Here is a 21,630-nt window from a genome sequence, read left to right on the forward strand (position 1 = left end):
ACAAAAGACGGTACACTAGAAAACTCAATGAAATTTCAGAAGATTGAAAGTAGAGTTGAGGTAATGAATTTAACAGAGTGAAGGATGTTACAATCTAATATTTTGCAGAGGGAGATGGTATTCTCTAGAGAAAAATCAGCTTTCCCTGCAGAACAAGGAAATGTCAGGTCTTAGAGGCACCAGGTATCACACAAGACAGGGATGTTGCACAGAACAGAAAACAATGAGATGATTTCCAGGTCTTTCTACTGAGCAATTGGACCTCCAGATCCCAATGATTGCCCTGAACAGCCAAGTATCTACTTTCTCTCCTAAAGGAGATAAGAGGTTTACACTTTAAATATATTGATCCTAAAGGCTTTGAACATGGTAACACCAGACATAATAGAGGATGATGATTGTATGTAAGGCTGAAAAGAGGAAGTTTAAGTGCTTATTGTGTAGTGAAATCTGACTACAGAAAATAGAGGCTGATATTCAACACCCAAAAGTAGTGGACTAGATCTCTAAGGAAAGAAGCCAGAAAAAAAAGGAACCCAATGATTCCCAGCCAGCAATCTCTCCTAATACCTTTGAAATTATAGATTAGTTGACTACTGCTTGTCTAACTAGGCAGCTAGTAAACCTTACCATGAGATATCAACATACAGTCTTACTTTCTCGGCATTCTGTAAATGGTAGAGGCTATCATTAAAGAAGAATGAAGAAACCATGAAGAAATTCATAGGCTCTGTACTCAGTTTGACCCAGATTCTATTGCTGTCTTTATCTTTTTCTGATTGTAGTGACCTCTCTAAGCCTCACTTTCTACCTGTAAAGTAGGAATGATAATAAAAGTCCCACCTTCAAAACACTGTAGTAAAAATTAGATAAAATATTTATTTATTGCTGGATAACAAAAAAAAACATAAAAAATCATACCATACAATAATAAACATCTATTTTTGCTCTGGAGTCTATGTGTTGCCTTGGCAATTTTGTTTATCTGAGGTGGGATCCGTGGGCTCCCTCATGCATCTGTGGCCAACTGCAATGGCTAGAGCAGCTTTGTTGATATTAGCTGGACATTCTCACATATTTAGAGCTTTAGCTAAAACAACTGAGCTGACTTGACTCCATTCCATGTCTCTCATTGAGCTACAGGCTATGCTCAGCATGTTCTCATAGAAAAGGCAAAGGAGTAAGATAGGAATTGTGCACACAATTTCCAAGTCTCTGCTTACATCATGTATGCTAATATTCCATTAGCCAAAGTAAGTCAAATGGTCCATCCCAGAGTAAGAATGAGAAAGGACATCACAATTACAGGGCTCAGGATGAGGATTTAGGATGACCATTCATTAGAACCATAATGTAATCAGTCTTCCACAGCACTTGAGAGAGAAAATGACTTAGCTTCCCAGATCCACTTTCCAAAAGTTATGACTATACAATGGTTTGGCAATAGTTTTCTTATAACAAGTTACTGCTTATCTGAGCTTTCTTGGGTAGAGTTCTATTCTCTGCAATCAAGAAATCCCTTATTAAAAGAGTCCTAAATTTAGTGGAAATAATTTATGACAAATATACAGAGTAGTACACAATGGCAATAAGTAAAACTAAAACAGAGATCTGTGTGTGTGTGTGTGTGTGTGTGTGTGTGTGTGTGTGTGAGAGAGAGAGAGAGAGAGAGAGAGAGAGAGAGAGATTGATTCTTGGTGATGAAATCCATAGCTTTGTACATACTTGGGAAGAACTCTACCATTGAGCCCTAACACTTGTATTTTGTTGGCCAACTAAGTCAGATTCCTTTAACCTTAGTACTGATGAAGAGTTGTTTAAGGATGCTTCTTTTTCCTTTTAATTTTGCTGTGCTTTTCTTTCATTTTAATCTGCTGGGATTTGGAAGAATTCACTAATTTTATGGTAAATCACTAAGACAAGGCACATTTGACAATTCCTGTGTGATTAAAAAAATATATATGCTGCCCTACACAGACAAACCCAGTACTTTGAGTTATCTATTTCCAAGCTGCCTGTTTCAGCTTCAAGAGATATCTGGAAATATTTCACTCACTTCAGAACTTCCATAAATATTCAATGAGACTGAGTGACCAGAATAGATCTGCACATTTCTTCCCTTTGCAGAACATGTAAAGAGCGGAGAGACGTTGTGCTGATTTCCAGCTTTGATTCAGAAAAATCTTGGCTCTCAGAGCCCTGAGCATCTGTAGCTCCACACCCACCTGAGCTAATCTTGAATCAGCTGCTGAGACACGTCCAAGGATTTGAACACTCACATAGACTCACTAAAAGCTCTTCACGTGGGTTCTCTCAACCATCAACTCTTACTAATATAACATTTAACAGAGACTGATATAGAGCTACTAAACACCCTGCACTGCTGTGAGTTACCTAAGCATGCATGATAAAATGAACCTTCTAAGGGATCTAAATCCTGGGAATTTTTACACTTATTATCTTTAATGATATAATCTCAAGTATCTGATTTGGGTTGTACCCCTTCCCAGAACCAAGTTCCAGTGGGTATCATAAGCCAATGTGAAATTGGCCTGGTTATAACATAATATTTTCCACCTAGCCTGGGTCCTTACAAAAGAATTCCAGATTTGCTGATGGTTTTAGCTCTTATATCTGAAAGTACACCAACATAGAATGCTAGAGATGGCTGCATTTTCAGTTTCATAGATATTTTACTAATTTAACACTGGCTATCCAAAGCCTCAGCAACACATTTCTTATGGAGAAGAGGAAGCTCAAACTGCACAGTTCAGAGCAGAGTGTAGAGTTTTACAAATGATCTATTGACATTTATTTAATGTCTATATACAAACATAGTCCTACCCTTTAATTCATAGTTCATCTATTTCAGTTACTTTGATCAAGAAGACAATAAATGAAATCTCTCCAATTAGAGTCACAAGGCCTTGAAAGAAGCTTTAATAGTATTAATCATGTACTTTTATTATATACAAAATCTTCTCTTGTTAAGATTAAAGAATTCAAAATAGAGGAAGTGCAAAGATGAGGAAACAATAGAATTTTTCAGTGAAATTATTTAGGGTATTTTTTCTCATTAAGGGAGAAGATGAAAGGATTCAAAGTGGCCAATTTGAAGAAGCCTAGAATCCCGAAGGTCCAAGAGTTCTATGAAAATATTTCTGAGAGGTCTTTCCCTACTACAGCAATAGTGGAAGTGAAGCCTAAATGAATGGATTTTCTAGTTGCCTCACAGCAAACATCTCTGTCATATGCAACAACTGAAACTAAAACAAATCCTTTTGTTTAGTAAGCAATTCATTGAACACAAATTGTGGGCAAGGATAGTGCCTCTTAAAGTTTTTATTGATTGAAGCAAAAGCTTTATTTAAACATGTACATGTCCATTATAACAATAAATGGCACTTCTGATCCATAGAAACCCCTCTTAAGTAAAAATCCTCTTCTAGGCTAGGGATTTGGCTCAGTGGTAGAGTATATGCTCATCATGTGCAAGACCCTGGTTTCTATGCTCAGTGCAAAAAATAGCCACCAATACTTCTTAAGGAAATAGTCTGTCCTACAACATATAAGTTTCAAAATCTTGCTACTTCCTACCTTTAAAAACCTCTTCTGCTGCTATTCCCACAGAGCTCTCTGAAAATTCTTTAACTCTTGACACCATGAAATACTTTCCATACAACAAATATTCCAGATATAGTCAGTTTTCTTTACCTTCACACCTGTTGTTTCCCCCATTTTTCCCTTCCTCTTTACTTATCATTTAAATACTTAGCCTTGGGCAACCATCTCAGTCCAAGAATAATCATTCCTTTGGTCTTGTTTACCAATCTGTATAGAGAATCCAACATATTCTGATACTGTAACTATTTCTAGGAAACACTAAAAATCAAATTAACAAACTATTCAAATGCAAGCAAACTGCCACTATTTCCTCATCCCCAGGCTCCCTTGTCCTTGGGACACAGGTCATGATTTTGATTAGTTCATTTTTTGGTGTTTTTCTGGGTTCCTTAATTCATCCCCCATTTACAGAGTTATATATGACAATTTGGCAGATACAAAGCTCTTTGTCATGACTCAATTGGCATTTTAAATTATTTTAATTTCAAGAGAGGCAGCAGTGACACAACCATTTTTAACCACTAACTACTTAGAAACTTCCCTATTTAGGCAAATCCATTCTTGCAGGTAGAATGAATTTCATGATAAATTGAATCAGCAATTCACATGTCAAACTGAAGAGACTTTAGTTTCCACCTCATGGTACTTGTATTTGGAAGAATTCTCAGTGGCTTTGGAAGCTCTACTACTGTTAAAGGACAAAACTCTTAAGTCAGTATTCAGCTCAAGGATGATAAAAAATTATAATAAACCTACCCCTAGAACCACTGAGCAGAACCCAGAAAGAAAAGAAGAGCCCTGGGCTTCCTGAGAACTTGTTGAAGTTCAGAGAACCCCAGGGAAGGCCAAAGACAACAGGAACTAACCGTAAAACCCCAAGGCCTATAAGATGATTATTTATACTGACTGCAACTGAAACAGAAATAGCTTTTCATTCCTACCCCTATTCCCTGAAGGAGACTCATTGATGGGCATGTGTTTGGAAAATGTATATAATGCCATATTTTTAAAAAATTGATTATACATACAGTCATTCAAAATCTACAAGTTCAGGGCTGGGGCTATAGCTCAGTGGTGGAGCAGCAGCCTCGCATACGTGAGGCACTGGGTTCGACGCTCAGCACCATGTAAAAATAAGTTAATAAAGATATTGTGTCCACCTACAACTAAAAAATTTTTTTTTAAATGTACAAGTTTGCATACATAACATACATCCACAAGACTGACAAGAGAAAAAATAAAATAAAATCTGAAGCCTAAGTATGGAAACCCAAAGCAAAACATTATCATGTAATAGAATGAAAAGCATTGGCCTCCTCATCCATATTTGAAAATCCACTTAAAACATCATGAGAAATATAAATGCCAGTTAAAAGTGTTTATCTCAATAAAACATAGTGAGATTTGAAAGGGGTTAAGGGTAGACCTTAACTTTTTATTGTATATGTAGTTTACTCTTTATTTTTTACAATAAGTATGTGTTCATGTATTATTCATAAAATGAACAAGAGAGAAAAATAGTGTGGCCTGAACTCCTGGTGTTCATGACACATATATCAGATATTAATTAAACAAAAGTTTCCCCTCTTTGCTTAAATTTGGCATACCTACTAGGACTCATTCTTTGATTTGATATTTTATTTATCTGTCCCTTAGACATTTACTAGTATGAACATATTGTAGTAACCTTCCAAAATGCAGTCTAACATAGGCACATACCTCCACATACCTGCCTTTTCACCATTGTCTTCAAGCTGCTTATCAAAAGTTGTTGGAGGAAGGGCTGGGGTTGTGGTTCAGTGGTAAAGCGTTTGCCTAGCATGTGTAAGGCCCTGGGTTTGATAGTCAGCACCACATATAAATAAATAAAAAATAAATAAAGGTATTGTGAAAAAAAAGTTGTTGGAGGAAAGAGTAAGGAAATCTTATGAAAAACCAAGGTCATCACCATAATCAAATATAGATTGAGTTAGCCAGTGAGTTAACTAGTTGGAATGATTGAGTCTGTGTTTCAAAAATCCATGCTTCACTGTGTTTTACGTTATATGTTTGTACATGTGTGTTTGAAGTCATTTTTCAAACAAGGGTTTAACTGCTTTTTCTTTAACACATCAATAGGTAGTTATAGGTAGGTAGGCAGGCAGAGAGATAGATAGCATTAAAAAATCCTTTGACTCTGATATTCTAGAGTTTATAAAAAATAAAAAGCACAATTTTCATGTACAAAGACTGGTCACAAAAAGGATACATATTCTAAAGCTTATTTTTATATTCTAGAAGTATTAAATAGATGCATTTGATGTTACACATGCCTACTATCTTCAGCAACGGAGCAGCAGGATTCATATTTCAATTTTGCTTATTCTTATTTGCAACAACTCACACTGGGAAAACCCTCCTGTGTTGTAACAACATAATTCCTTTCAAAGACTGTTTCTTTTCTTAAACTACATTTTAAAAGAAACTCTCACTACAAAGGACATTTCACTGTGCTCTTTGAATAGATAGGTAATGATATTGTGATATTACTGAGAATTATGCAAAATGAAACAAGATCTAGGGAAGCAAGTATGGTCACATACATGTCACCAAAAAGGCTTGAGAACTCTTCTGTGTTGAGTTTTGGTGACCCCCTGTTCCTTAACACAACAAAGACCACATTCATACACAGATATCCATGTAAATATGTTGGCCACTATATTATTTCATCTAGTGATTAGAAGGGAAAGTATATTATCATTGAACACACAGGAATAACTGAAAAAATAATGATATGAGGGAATTGAGACAACAAGTATTTACTGTAGGCTCTTAGAAGGATTGGCAGTCAAGGGAAAAGTGAAAAGAAAAATGATTTTAAGATTTCCTGTTCTCAAGGAACTTTCAATCTAGGTCCAGAGGAAAGATCAATCTTTGTGAAAAATGTAGAACAGTTAATATCCAGAACTAATTTTAACTCTCATAAAAAGTCATGTTCCCAAACTTTTCCCCTCCCTAACCAACTTAATGAATACAAATCTCTGATGGTAGAGATCAAAAATCTATATTTTAAGAAGCTCTTCCCTGGGGCTGGGGTTGTGGCTCAGCGGTTGAGTACTCGCCTTGAACATGGGAGGCTCTGGGTTTTATCCTCAGCACCACATAAACATAAATAAATAAAATAAAGATGTTGTGTTCAACTACAGCTAAAAAATAAATAAATATTTTATAAAGAAGCTCTTCCACTAATTATGATGATGAGTCCAGTTTGGGAACCACAAAAGGAGAGATAACACAAGAGTATATAAGGAGGTATTAGATAATTTGGGGTTGAGAGGAATCAAAATGCGTGAGGTAATTAGAGAATAATAGGATCTATGAGGCAGGACTGATCAGGAAAGATTTCCTAGGGAAGGTGAGACTAAGAATTCACCTTGAAGGACAAGTAAGTTTTTGACTGACAGGAAGAAAAAGGTATGATATTTCAAGAGGGATAATATGAAATGATCCAAAGGATGGATGTGAAAATGAACAATTGCAGAGCACACCAACAAACCAGCATTTGCAGAGGGACCACTATTGAGAAACAGAGTGAGAGATCATACCTATAAGGGGGAATTGGGTTCCTAAAATACCTAAACCAGGGCACAGTGCTATATGCGTGCAATCTCAGCGACTTGGGAAGCTCATACAGGAGGATCACAAGTTTGAAACAAGCCTTAGTGAGAATTTGTCTTAAGAAAAAAAAAAGAGGCTGAGAATGTAGTTAAGTAGTAAAGCATCACTGGGTTCAACTCCCAGTACCACCAAAAAGGAGCAATGCTTTGTTATGGTTTAGATATTAGGTGTTCCTCGAAAGCTCATGTGTGAGACAATGCAAGAATGTTTAGAGGAGAAATGATCGCGTTATGAGAGCCTTAACCTAATCAGTGAATTGATCCCCTGTTGGGATTAACTGGTGGTGACTGATGGTGGATAGGGTGTAGCTGCAGGAGTTGGGTCATTGGGGGTATATATTTTGCACCTAGCGAGTGAAATCAATCCTCTCTCTCTCTCTCTCTCTCTCTCTCTCTCTCTCTCTCTCTCCCCCCCCCACCCCCACCCCCCGATCATCATGTGAGTTACATTCTTCTGCCACACTCTTTCTCCATGGTATTCTACCTTATTGTGAGGCCCAAGGAATGGAGCCAGCTATCTATGGACTGAGATCTCTGAAACCATGAGCCCTTAAATAAACTGTTCCTCCTCTACAATTGTGCTGGTTGGGTCTTTTAGTCACAGCAGCAAAAAAAGCTGACTAAAACATGCCTAGAACAAAAATGTTTCTTCCAGGAACCATAATTTTGATAGTCTTTGCAAACAGATATTCCTTTGATTGCAGAAAAGAGAACAAGATATGGAAAAATTGGACAAAATAGAAAATGCAGTACCTTCTTTGTGGAACACAAATTACTGCCAGCCTCTACAATAACTCTAAAAAAGCATCAGATGATAGTTCCAGAGCAAATGCTTAAAACTCAGTGGTTTCCTATTTCCCCTAGGATAAAAGGCCAAACTATTAAGCATTACTTTCAAGGTGCTTTATAATCTTTCCCTGCTCTTGTCCTTTATCATACTTCTTGCTACTCATGTCATTGCACTCCATGCCCCAGTCTTACTGAACTATTCTATGAACCCTAACAGTCAATTTAATTCTTTCCCTGCCTTTTCTCTGCCTAAACTACTCTACCAACTTGGTTAGCTAATTTTTACTTACCTTCAAATTTCCTCTTAAATTGATCTCCTCCAGTAATCCTTCCCTGATGCTTCAAGTCTGTAGTCTGTGACACTCTTATGCCCTAGACAGAGCACTTTGTACTTGTCCCCATTTGTGCCCTGATTAAACTAAGGCAATATACAAAACATTATATAAGTACCATCTATTTTATGTCTCTTTGGTTAAATAGGGTCCTGATCCTGACATCAATTAGGTCACAATGCATCCTATTTACTATTATAGCTGCAGTGCCTAAAAAAGCACCTAGCACATATTACATGCTCAATAAACATCTCCTGAAAGAATTGGATTTCTATAATTAATTCAATGAATAAATGAATGAACAAAGAAATAAGTACAGGTACCATTAGAACAAACCAAAGGCCCCATACATGGCTTTCAGGCTGGGTCATATTGATAAAATTAACCTTCCAATCATTCCACTAGTAACAAAAGAAACCCAAGCAAAAAATTTTGCAAAATTTCTCTTTTCACTAATACCCCAAGAGTGATTCAGAACTTTCATTTTTCACTTTGCACTATCAGTGGTTAATGAAGATATATATCAAAATAGAAAAATTCTTGCATGAACGTGAAGGCAATAATGAAGCCAACTACATGATTACCTGCTCTCCAGTACACAAAAATGCTCCCTCAACTATTATTGATCAGTCAGCTGCTATTGTCACACCCTCTACACAGACAGCTATGGCACCTGTCTATTTAGCATAAGAGAAGCTGAAATTCTTGAAAGACTTAATAATTTTATACTCAGATGTTACAACATTCATCTGGCTCTGGTAATAGGGTTTCAATCTCTTGTTGAATCAAGCTCAGTTGCCTCCCATTTGATATACAATGCAAGTGAGACAAACTGAAAGTAATGCTGTTTAGCAGTTTTAGTCTCCTATTAAAAATTTAGTGGCCTCCAATATCAAATGAGAATCCATTTGATATCACAGATGTGCCCTGATTAAACTAAGGCAATATACAAAACATTCTAATTCATCCCAAAGACCAATTTGAAAGTGAGCAGTTATTTGCTTCTCAAAAACAGTAGAAATGAAACAAAATATATTTTATTTATTTTTCAAAAAGATTCACAATAGGATGTTGAGATAGTGAGTATTCCTAGTGCGTTGGAAACATTTTATTTACAACTATCCTATTTAAATATATGCTCTTGACAATATTATTTAGGATAATATAAAAAAAAACATAAGTTTTAAAGATGAGGAATTTAAATCTCCACTCTTCCACTTCCCAATATTGCACTTACTAGCTATATGCTACAAGTCTAAAGTTCAAAAAGGTTAAATAACTTGCCCAGTTTCCTCATACGTAAAATGAGAATAAAATGCCTACTTTACAAGGCTGCAGTGATGATTACATTCAGTAATAAAGGTGAAACATTTGGTAAGTGTGAGGCTCTCCATGAGTTCTATATTTTGTGACTGGTACATAATGCTAATTTTTGTTTTACTCTTTTTTTTTTTTTTTGTGGTGCTGGGGATGCAACCCAGGACTTCACACATACTATGTAAGTGCTCTACTCCTAAACTACACCTCCAGCCCCATGATTGTCCTTTCTTATTTATGTTTTCAGCAGCACAGTGTTGGAGAGTACATGGGTTTTGGTATCAAACAGCACCGAACGCAAATTCTAGTTCCACTATTCCTACCTTGGTTTAACCCATTATGTCCCATCATACTATATAGAATTGAACACTTGGGACTTAGTAGGTTAACCAAGTTATTCAGTATTACTGAGTTTTCACTTCCTTATCTACAAAATGCATTTAGTAAACCTACATCCTGGAGGTTGTTGGAAACAATGAAGATAACATTTTAAATGCTTATTTATCACAGTACCTGGCACATTGAAAGTCCTCAATAAATGGTAGCTATTATTATCCTTGTAATTACTGTCATCATTTACTCCATAATGAGGTATACTTGTGTTAAATTACTAAAGGAAACCTCAGCTAGGCCAAATAAATAACAAAAAAATACTTAGGAAAATTTCAATGGTTGATTCTAGCTATAGGTCTTTAAAAGTTGATTTGGTAAAATCATCATGAAGATAAAATTATCCACTAAATCCAAAGATATTTGAGTCATGTAGACCAAAATTGTTGTTCAAGAAATTATTCTTGTTGAGGTGGTTGTGTTATCACAGTGTGTACTCAGCCTAATTTTGCCTCTCATCAACTTGAACCAATTATTTGATGTTATTCAACTTACCTTGGAATAAGAATCAACATTTATTTTTAAGATTGCATAATCGAATAAACACAGAAGTCAGCAATGTGTATGAGAAACACACATGGATGATATAGAAGGAATGTCTGCTCTGGATTGGAAGTTGGCATAGATAATCTTTAAATTCCCTTCAAACTCTGAAACTCTAAATCTCTAGACTCTCACTTGCTGTATGACTGCGACCCAGCAGCTGTACTTTTCTGGGACTGGAACTCTCCATCTATAAAACAGGGCTGTACTTTTATGGGACTGAATCTCTCCATCTATAAAATAGGGGAGTTGGCTCTAACATACTGTGGTTTTACTTTAATCACTATAGTATAACTATGAGGGCAGAGAAACTGAAATTCTGATAGCTATTGCTCTTAGAAAAATCAACTCCAAATAAAGCTATGGGAAAATTTTCTCCCCCTTGTCCAGGGTCTGTGTCATTCATTATAAAATCACAGTGAAGTGATTACTAATTTGCTTGGCAAATGCAGACAAGAACAAAATCAAATCAGAACCTTCAAGAAATACCCTTTATTCTAGGATTGGAGTTTAATTTAGTAAGAAATTGTTTTAAGGGGCCTATACTGATACAGCAGGTGAGAACAACTACCTTTGGAAACACAAATACCATAGAATTCAAATCCTCTGATAATCAGGCAGGAGAGAACAGGAGATATACTTCACAGGGACAGTTTAGGGGAGAAAAAGATCTATTGAAATTTTGACATTACATGTGAAATGAACCCTTGGCAGAAGACAAAATGGGGATCAGATATTTTAAATTTGCTTTTGATGATACCTAGTAAAATGCAGGCTAACCATAAGTATATAAAAGCAAATTTCAAATTTCTATTATATTTTTGCTATATTCTGCTGTAAGGAAATTGTGGCTAGCTAAACTTCAGACAGCTATCAGAGCAACAATGACCTTAGACATTTCCTGCCACAATGCAGACAGTTCCAGAGAATGTTGCTGCAGCAACCCTTTTGAGCCTGGCTCCTACAACTGCCCCATGAAGTTCCTGAACCCTCAGTTAGTCACTTGGCCTTTATTTATATTTTTGGGACCTTGTACTGATTCCTGCTTTCACAGTATCCAACACCAGCCTGTTTTTGCCTTACACTGAATACTCAATCCACTGTAACAAGGTGTGTAGAATGGACTGGGAAACAAGAAAGGAAAATGAAAGACTATATAGGAAACTATTATAATACTTCAGGTGTAAGAGGTTTAAAATGGGGTGGTAGCAACAGAATGGGATAGAAGTAAGTGGATTGAACTATATTATGAAGAAGATACAACAATAAATTGACTTCTTTTTCTCTGGTATTTTATGTTCACAATGAATGCCTAATTGTGTCATCTGATTTCGCTGCTTTCTTTGTCAAACTGGTATATTTGTTTCAACATGCCAACCAAAAAATAATTCTACTTTGGAGACTGAATTTCTCACTTTTAAATACTTTTGGTGATATGTGGATATAGTCTAAAACTTAACAATTCCAAGAAGAGTGACACAGAAGGGAGCATAAATTTAAGTGATAATTCAATCTAAAGGAGCAGAAAGGCTATAGTGTGCCTCTGTCCAAAACCTCCTTTTATAAAATATTAATATCCTCAAATGGAAAGATTACCTATGATGCACACTGAGTGCTCTTCAAATGGCAACTGGCCAAGAAGAGAATTTTGTAACACCAATATATTAAGCTCTCTGTAAAAAAAAAAATTGTTTACTGCTAAAACTTGTGCACAAAAAAATTAGAAACAGAATCAATGAAGCATATGCCTCAGCATATCCTTTTAATCAGTCTCTTGCATATATTAGTTTAATTCCTATTGTTATATTTTCATCCTCACTGGAATGGGTCTTTCTTTACCATGTTTGAGCCCCCAAAGCCACAAATTTAGAAGCAATCCAAATAACATACTTATGGTCTGACCCAGGCAGTTCACCAGTTATTTTGATACCTAAAGTTTGTCTCTAAGCCAAGGTATGTCCAGAAAAACAGTCCAAAAGCTACGCTATCATTTAGATTCTTGAACATGGTGGTGTTTAAAAGATTTGGATGCTTCATGAATTTTCTTTTTCAATTTTAATCCAGCTGTTTACAGTTTCCACCACTATTCTTAGAAGTTGGCTCTTTGAGCCTGGCTTTCTTCAAATTGCCTATGGCCTGTTCAGAAACAAGTATAGACACCTGACAGGTCTCCAGGAGATTCCTGGCAGATGAATCAACAGCAAATTCAATAATTTCCCAAAGTATATGCGTTATACACGTTGATGATTCTTTTAACAGATATTTATCAGACATTTATCATTTAATTTAGACTCCTTTGGCTGAACTCTGAACTTACTTGTTAGTTTAATCAAGCAGCTGTTTTGACGCAGACTTTCTAACAAATCTCCCAGTTGTTTTGATGCCCATCCGAAAGAAGACCCCCTAGGCATAGGCTGGCACAATTAATATAACTAGTTGACATGATTACTCCTAAGGTTCTGGCTTTCAGGGAAATTTCATCTCCAGATTTTATTAAAGTAGCTGAAAGACTCACATCTTTTTATGTTCTAATGTTCGCCTACAAACCGTAGTTATAGTAACCAAGAGCAAGTGCTCAGCCTCAAAGGATTATCAGATTTGAAGCAATGGACTAGATTTGGCAGCTTTTCTGCTGTCCAAGGTGCTTAGGGACTTAGAAGCAAAATAGTCTTTTACCTTTTCTCATTCTTACTTTGAAATGCCCACTTTCTTGGGATGCCAGTCTGACTTTCATGAGAAGCCCCTACACACACACACACACACACACACACACACACACACACACGTAGGCAGCAGAGAGAGAGAAGATGGTAAAATGTCAGGTAAGAAAAGATGAAGGGTCAATGGAAACTACTTGAAAGAACAATATTAAGGGAAGAACTCCCCATAGTATCTGGACCTGAAACTAAAACAAAGAATGAGTAGAATGTGAATTCTCAGAAAGGAACACATAGTGAATTCCAGGTGTAAGCAAAGGCCTGGAGGTGAGAATAAGTATCACATGAGTACACAACCAAGCCAGGCAAAGCAGATGATCCTTACTGCTTCAGAGCTACAAATGGTGGTAGTAAAGCTTTTGGCAAGAAAATGTTGCAATTTCAAAACACCTTCAGACATGAATCTAGAATGCCACGTCCATCTGATTCAGCCAATGGGATGTGGGTTTTGATTGAAGCAGCATAGTAGGCAGAATAATTGCCCCCAAAGATGCTCAAGTCCTAATACCCAAGGACTTTAAATATGTAAATATGGTAAAAGGGACTTGAGATGGGGAGATTTTCCTGAACTATCTGGTCAGAAACAATGTAATTAGAGGGGTTTTATAAGTAAACAAGGTAGCAGTAGAGTCAGAGTTAGAGGAGATGTGTTTAGAAAAACAGTGGTCACTGGGGCTGGGGTTGTGGCTCAGTGGTAGAGTGCTTGCCTAGCATGTGTGAGGCACTGGGTTCGATTCTCGGCACCACATAAAAATAAATAAAGACCCATCAATGATTAATAAAAAAAGAAAAGAAAAACAGTGATCACAACTGTGATTGCTACCATTGAAGGTGGAAGTAGTCACAAGTCAAGAAATGCAGGCAGTTTCTAGAAACTGGAAAAGGCAAGGAAATTGCCTGCAGGAGGAATACAGTGAAATACTTTGGTTTCAGTCTAGCAAGACACATTGAACTTCTGTGTGATCTCCAGAACTATAAGACGATAAATCTGTGTTTGTTTTAAGTCATCAAGTATATGGTATTTATTACAGCAGCAATAGGAAACTAATATAAGCAGTCTAATACATAATATTCAAAGGGACATGAAAAATTCAGGGTTCACTTTATCTAATATGTATTTCCCATAGACCCATGATTTGGGGGTGGCAAAAATAAGCACTGAAGGTAACATGTTGAAAGCATATGATCAATCTATTAGAAAACAAACCCCCATTAAGTGACAAAAGGATAAAAGCACAAATTTACATACTATTAATAATTATTATGAAAATAGTGAAAGCACCCATAATTTTTCTATAGATACTCCATGCCAGGCACTTTACATTTCAACTACCACTAGAAACTTTTAAAAAGTATGTTGTCATTATCCCTATTTTACATAATCCTGTTCTACATATGAGGATATAAGCCCCAGGGAAGGAGTCCCAAGAACCAAAGAGACAGAAGCTCAGTAATGTAGGTTGATAATCAGGGCAAGGCTCTAGTCACAGAATAGAACTGTAGTAATAAACAGAAAAGTGAGGGGAAACCCAATGGCTCATCAGAAGTGCAGGAGGAAAAAAGGGCTGCAGTTCAGTGGACTTGTGTGTACCCAGGACTCATACCAAGTATGCTGGATCCACGCATGTAAGGCAACATAAATTATTCCAGGCTTTGCTTTTTTGGAGAGGTTGAAAGTTCAGCAGAGGGGCAAATCCAGTTAGCTGAAGCAAGCCTCTTCTTGTGGCTACCTTTCTGCTAATCTTCAGACATTCATATTACTCTGTTGAACTCACATAGATCATCAGTCATCTCCAAGGCTAACTCATTGGCAATAAACTCTGGGTGTTCCCACAAGTACCTCAGCTTCCTTCAGCCTCATCATCATATTCCCCCAAACAGACTCTTCTCTCCATAAAAAAAACATCTCCTTTGCCTTCTTTAAGGCTTGGTACCTAGGAATAAGTTACGCATTCTCTAGGAAGCAGAGGAGGCAGTTCTGGAAAAAATCTCCAGGATAATAATGGATAATGGTTCCTGTTGACCCCAGCCATTTCTACTGAGTTATTGCTTCTCCCTTAAATTGTTTCTCCTTTCGTTTGTGTTTAGAACTACTCCTGGTCCCCAGGAGGTGTGGATCACCTCATTTAAAACCAAAACCAAAAATAGAAAGAAAAAGAAAAACTCTCAAAATGAAACCTTTTTCAAACCTGCAGCATCTATATACAATCCTACAGTTCCAGCCTAAAGACTATGATCTAATTCCAAGGTGACAGGGAATGGTTTCATAGATTGGTATTTTTAAGCCAAAGATTCCAGGCTTTCTTGATTCCCTACAACATCACCATTTACCTTACAGGCATTCTGGGATGACCCATGCAGTTTCTTCCTCCCTCTCTTCCTCCATGGAAAATAGTTTTATAAAAGTTTGCCCATAACAGTTTGACAATAGAACAATTTTATAGTCAGGTAATCAAAAAAAGCAGAGTGAGTTACCACTAATCCTGAGAAGTTTTTCATGACCCTCATAAACTCAGTCAAATGTCTTTTTTTGGGGGGTGCTCACAGCACCCACAAGGGCCTCAGATGAGATGATACATAGTAACAGAGATATAGAGCAGGATTGGGGAAGACAGAATTCATCATACAACTTTAAATAGCATTCTATTATCAGACTGCACTGCTTGTAATGTACTATGAAATAACAAATTTATAAATTCTATGTAATTATCTTATGAATAGCACAATTATATGACATTGTATTCTTTGTGTAGGTTAAAAGAACTCATTTGTTAAATATAAATCACAGCTTGTTATTCCTGTTTTGGTATTCCTTTATTTTTTAAATACGTGACTCAAAACATGGAAAACACTTAGGTCTCAGTCTCTTAGGATCCCTGGTGGCCCTTACCTTTCAGAATTATACAGAATATCTACTTTTCTAACTGCCTTGGAGCAGAAGTTCTCAACCCTAAATGTACCTTAGAGCCACCTGGGGAACTTTGAAGACCATTGATACCTAATCCCCACCCTCACCAATTGGAATTCTGGGGAAAGCCCTAACATTTTATGTCTGAAATGTCCCCCAGGTGGTTCTGACACATACTGAGGGCCTAGAACCACTGGTGTGGCTTGGGATCTCCTTATGAAGACAGGGTCAAGTCTGTCCTATTTATGCCTTGTATCCTGTAAGTACTGCTGGGTTACTGGTTAAAGAATGGTCCATCTCTCCAAGCTTCTCTGTCCATGACTTTCTAACTTCTTTTGATGGTTCATCTTCTCTGTCAGGCACTTTCTCCCTTTCCCCAAGTCAGTGTTCCTCGCACCTGGCTGTGCTTCCAAATTACCTAGGGAGCTTGTTTTAAAAAAAAATCCACATCCCCAAACTCCACTCCAGACCACTGAAGCATGTCCTCTGGAGTAGAATCAGGAATCTTGTGTTCTGACCTGCTGCTTCCTTTGAAATCACTGCCATGCTCTATGCTAACATCACTTATAAAGGATTATCTCCTTTATAGTGATCCTTATTCCTACTTCAATTCATCTTGTAACTATTTTTCTTTAGGTGTTTGAACTTATGTCGAGGGAGAGGAAAGGGAGAGAAGAACTTTCCGATAGAACTTACATCATAATAGTGGGTATGAAACAGGTTTTCCATTCCTATTTTATAAAACTACCACAACGTAACGTCATTTAGCCCAATATAAGACCTTTGAAATGTTATAGACAAGTAATCAGACCTAACAATTCACAGATGGAAGTGGTCATGCCTGTGCCCCAAGTTGCATGGAAGGAAAATGTATGCCTGTGTACCTGAGATTAAACTGAGCTCACCAGCCTTTTTTCCCCTAAATCTCTGGTTTATTTTTAAACTACTTTTTCTTTTCTTCTGTGCTAAAATTAAACACCTCTGATAAATCTTGACTACCATTCAAAACAGTGGCAATAGACTGCATGCAATTTTCCTTTAGCTCCCTAACAGATCTCTTTGGGTCCTTTGCATTCTTTCGCAGGTTTGTTTTATCTCTTAATCCCTCTCTTCCCCCAAGGAAAGAGGCTGTTTTCCCAGAGAGCTTCCTTTAGTTAGCCACCCCACCGACTCCCCCGGAAGGCTGTAACACCAAGGCTAATGAGTACCCAATTTTTGCACTTTTACACTTTTCCTAATCATCACAACAAACACATATTTAGGAAAAAAAGAAGAGACTCAGGCCTGTGATTAGAACCTTCTTGACAAAGTACAGTGGAATACCAGGCTGTCTTTTCCTCAAAAAACTCTCTTTATATACTCAATGCTACCTAAAATCCTATCATTCCTGATGTACTCCTTTGGCTTAAGGATATTTTCAATCTTTTTTATTACTTGGCATAGTAATTATGTAATCATTCATTTGTAATTTAGTGAGAATAAATATCTCAGTAATTTTGTTTTATATCAAGGGAATAAAATGAGAGCTAGAGAATGTATGGGTCCCTGGGATCTGGGGGGAGGGGAAACAGGGTACCGCTTTGGAGAAAAGGAGCATAAATAGAAAAGTATATGCTCAAGAGAAAATTTTACCACCTTCCTCATTTTGAGTAGGTTGGACTGAATAAAACCTCTTAGATTAACAATAAAAACTTATTCTGCCTTCAGATGCCAGTGCTACCAACCAACCCTCTAATCAGTAGCTGTACTGTCATATTTACCTATCTTTTGGAGAATAGGAGTCCCACACATTGTCTTGAGAACCCTTTTCTATGAGTAAGAATGTTGAGAAGGGATATGAGCTAAATGCTGCAGTTGTTCTTCTCCAGCTCAGGATCTCATTACTCAGGACCCCCACCCCTTTCCCACCAGCAAGACATATGGCCACATAAGGTACTTAAAACTAAGAGGTGAGTCACACGGCAGGGGGGAATATCCTCATTCATTTTCCCTTTCTCTCTCGCTCTCTCCCCATTCCAGGGCTTAATATTAAAACTGGTAAACAATGGCTTTGCCTTTCCTTCTCAAGAAAATATGTAGATTTCTTGCCACAGGTCATTAGAGACATCATTTTCCAACTGCCTCAAAATATTATGCCAGGCTTCAAAGAGCCCTTGACCACCAGGGAACTCTCTCCACCGCTGATTAGCTTTCCACCTCCATACAGAATCCAGCTAATCCATTCTACTGCCTGCTTCTGCAGCACTGCACACAGCTTGGTAGGCAGGCAGGGTAAGAAGGAACTGTTTCTTGGCACCAAGCGTATTATCCAAAAGTCAGTATAAAACTCCACAGATTTGGACCAATTCAGGAAAAGGCTTCAGGGAATTTGTGAAAAGCCTGAATAATAGAATCTGTCAATGCTAGAAGGAGCTTTGGAGATCATCTACTCCAATGGTTCTTAAACTTCAAACTGTGTGTGTGTGTGTGTGTGTGTGTGTGTGTACGCACACGTATGAAGAGATGGAAAGGGATCAAAACCCTTTACTGAAAGGAAATCTCATCTAAAATCCTGGTATCTAAAATTGATTTTTTAAAGTAAGCTGGCTGCTCTAACTTGAGTAATCTGAAAGACCTAGACTCCAATCATTCAGCCTCCCCCTCTCCCTCCCTTGGCAGCCCTTGCGGCATTGTCACAGAATCCTAGGGCTTCCCACAATATTGCTGGAAAACCACTGATCCATTCCAATCCTCTGATAAGAAATTGAGGCCAACAGCAGGGAGCATGATTTGTTCAAGGTCACACAGCAATTCAGTGGTGGAACTAGGAGTAGAACACAGGTCACCTGGTGGCCAAGACAATGTATTTTCCAAATGCCACAAAACATTTTAATAGCATTTATTGAACTTTCTCAAATGACAAAAAATAACAACTGCTCATCATAGAAAATTTGGAAAGTCAATTAAAGAATCAAAATATCTCATAATTCTACCACCCGCAGAAAACAATGAGGGTCTTTTTATCAGCCTTTTTATATGTATGAAACATAAATTTTTATAAAGTTAGAATCAGTGTGGCTTTTACTCTTATTTCACAATTCTCATTCACCTTTCAACATCATTAGTCTTTTGCAACATCATTTTAAGGACTAAATAGTATTCTAATTTAATGTGCTATAAATAATTCAGTTTATACTTTTGAGCATAGTTTGGAAACAGGTGTAACATCTGCCTTAAAGAGTCATACAATTAAATATTAATATATACTTTTAAGTTAGCTAATCTCAAGAAACCATAAAATTGACCCATTAATAAGTACAAGTATCTCCCAATGACATTATATTGGCATAACTGGGAAGAGAAGCTTGTTAATTTTAACTGCTGACTATCTTAAAGCACAATATTCAAGCACTCCTCCCCAATGAACTCACTCTGCCTTTTTGAAAAGACCCCACCTATTTAAATACCAGTTCTACAATTTCTGGCACTGGTCAAATTTTAGACAAAAATCTACCATTGGTAACTGTCATCTTTCACCACTACTCTCATTTTTCTCTTGATTATTTGCCTTCAGATTCTTGCTAAGTGAAAGGGAACTGAGGGTGAGTGATACACTGAGCCATATCCTGAACCCACATTTCACTCCCCAGAATCTCTGCCCAGAGTAAGCCAAGAAAAGTCTCAACTTCAACCTCTTACCCAAATCAGATTCCTTCTCCATTTGTTCCTTATATCCTGCCAAATACCCCCACTTAAAGGCTAATATAGACTTAGGTTCTGAGTCTCAAGACTGCCCCTGGGCAGGAGATGTACAATTGATTTAAACTTAGTACTGCTGTCAATGTCTTTTACCCAGACCTAGCTCATCTTCGCCTGGTCAAATTTGTCAGTCTCAGTCCCAGATACCTGATTTACTGTTGTCCAGATACTCTCTTCAACCTCTATGCCATGATTCTATTATTTTTAATCTCTTTCTATGTATGATTCCATTATTTCAAGTATTCAACACTGTGTTTATGATCTGCCTAAATTCCCTGCATTCTGGATGCTGCTTTTGATACCTTCTTTGGTTGATCTTCCTCAACTGCTTGCACCTACCTGTTCCCCCTTGCCTTTTATGGTTTCTCCAAACATGATTGGTTTGGATACCTAATGGCCCCCTCTGTTGCCAAGCTGAACATCAGCATCACACCTGATGTTAAACACATATATTTATTTCCCTTCTCTGTCAGATGTCATGCTCTAATAAAAACTAGAAAGCAAAGTCTGACTCAGACTTTAAGTGGCTCTTTTTTAGAACCACTCCTAACTTCCATTTGGCTAGTATCCTCAGTCATCCATCTGTTTACACTCATCTACACACTATGCTGTCCTACTCATATCTGTTCCACCTGGACAAGACTTTATGCCATAGCTCAAAATACATTTGGAGTTTGCTTTTGAAAATTACCTGTGCAGGCATAACAAATTCACCTGAAAAACCTCATCAAAATTTCTTTGCTTTGAGTATAGATTTTATTGAGAAAGCAGCAAGAAATTTAAAGAGAGAGAACTCATGAATAAGCTTGAAAAATAATTTCCTGATCAATCCCTCCTAACAAGAAAGGACACTATGAGCTAGATCACTGCTAAGTAAAGAAGCTAGTCATATGGTTAATATTTGTTCAAAAATAAAAGTATACATTTTTTGATATAAAGTAATGTCTAAAAGTTTAGCTGCATGTAAATAATATGTACTCAATACATGAATACATACAATAGAAATTCAAAGTTCCTATTCCTAATCCCACCACTTCAGAGATAGCTATTTTTAAACATTTACAGCAATACTTTCCAAAAGAAATATGTGAAAACATATGTGATTTTAAATTTTCTAGGAGCTACACGGAAAAGGAGGGGAGTAAATTAATATTTTCTTTAATTCAGTTCCAAAACAATATCAACTAGTAATCAACATTAAAATTATTAGTGAAATAATTTACACATTTTGGTATTGTATCTTGAAAGTCCAGTGTATAGTTTACAGTTACAGCACATCTCAATTCTGACTAGCCCTCAAGCTGCTCAATATCTACATGTAGCTAGTGGCTACCATATTTGACAGGGCTACTAAATTGTACATACATTATTCCAGACATTTGTATGCAGATATAAATATTTATAAATATACTGCTTTACAAAATATAAATATGCTATTCATACTTTCATAGCCACTATCCTTTTAACAATATAGGATAGATGTACATCCACATTAACATCTATAAATATCCCTAATCCTTTTCAGTCACTGTATTATTTCTATTGATGACAATAAATATATTTTCCTATTATAATTAGCCTTAATTTTTCTTTCTGTTGCTCACTGTTCTATTATA

This window comes from Marmota flaviventris, chromosome X, assembly GCF_047511675.1.
Source record: "Marmota flaviventris isolate mMarFla1 chromosome X, mMarFla1.hap1, whole genome shotgun sequence".
In the NCBI taxonomy this organism is placed as follows: Eukaryota; Metazoa; Chordata; class Mammalia; order Rodentia; family Sciuridae; genus Marmota; species Marmota flaviventris.